The sequence below is a fragment of the Diaphorina citri genome, unplaced genomic scaffold (genome assembly GCF_000475195.1).
Source record: "Diaphorina citri unplaced genomic scaffold, Diaci psyllid genome assembly version 1.1 scaffold1568, whole genome shotgun sequence".
NCBI lineage: Eukaryota > Metazoa > Arthropoda > Insecta > Hemiptera > Psyllidae > Diaphorina > Diaphorina citri.
The window spans coordinates 37,958-39,153 of record NW_007378994.1 but is presented as its reverse complement, the minus strand read 5'-3'; positions in this window follow the sequence as shown (position 1 = coordinate 39,153).

The window sequence follows — 1,196 nt, the reverse complement described above, 5'->3', positions numbered from 1 at the left end:
TGCGTAAAGTCTGACGTCACACATATTTGAACTCTTTCATTAGAACGGAAAATAAAAATTGAATTTTCGACCTTTTACAGTTATTTTTTCGGAGTTTTGACGTCAGATTTGGATTTTTCCCAACTTTTAACATAGGAATCGGCCATTTATTTATAATTTTTACCCATATGCAACCGCTCCATTAAATGGGGAAAAAAAAACATGGTTAAACTGTCTCTTCCTGCTTCGTTTTACTAGTTTTATATGCGAAAAATACACTGTTTAACTCTTCCTTAGTTGACTTGCAGGCAAGTTTGGCACTAGTTTAGGGGGCACGGTTGGTCCAGTGGTAGCGCGCTTGCTTGCCATGCAGAAGGTCCCGGGTTCGAATCCCATCATCGACGAAAATTTGTACTCTTTTTTCGATTGCAAATATTTCAACGGGTTACTTTCTGGTGTTCTCGTGTTGAGCCAGCACCTAAATGGGAAGTATTGTGTCTCTTCTCGCCCATCTGATGAGAGGCATACTACGGGATGGGCATGCTACGACACAGACCACATGCGTCCAATGTAGCAGTTGTTTCATTGCTACGAAATAAAAACGGCGGTGAAACACTCATCTTTTTTTTTTTTAAATAGAGGGAATTATTTTGTAATTTGTAATTTTATTGACATTTCAATAGTTATCTACATATTTTTCATACGTGATTAAAGATATTTTAAATTGAATTTACTGGTGGACATTGGACATATGCCATGATTTATTGAGAAGTATAATAACGAACAAGGTCTTATCGTCCCGAAAGACAGCGAAGAGAGAAGGAAGACAGGATAGGAGAAAGCCATCAGTCGGTCCGAGAATGGCCGTTCGTTTTAGTTACTTACCTGTTACCTTGACATGTTGTGTATATATCGCGGTCGAAACTCGGTCAGTTCGGGATGTAATGTGAAATATCGAAGGACAACTATTCATCCATACCTCGGCTGGGATCGAACCCACGCCCTCCTGATTACCAGGCGAGCGTCTTGACCACTACGCCACCGAGGCAGGTTAAATTAAATGACACCGAAATTAAATGACATCACAGTTTTCTGGACTTCAAGTTGGCACGTACCTTATTGTTTAGTAATTCTTGAAAGTTTTTATGTATTGACAACTTCGCGGATGATATAATTGTGACAATCTGCTGAAGACGGGTCTGGAATTTAGACCGGGA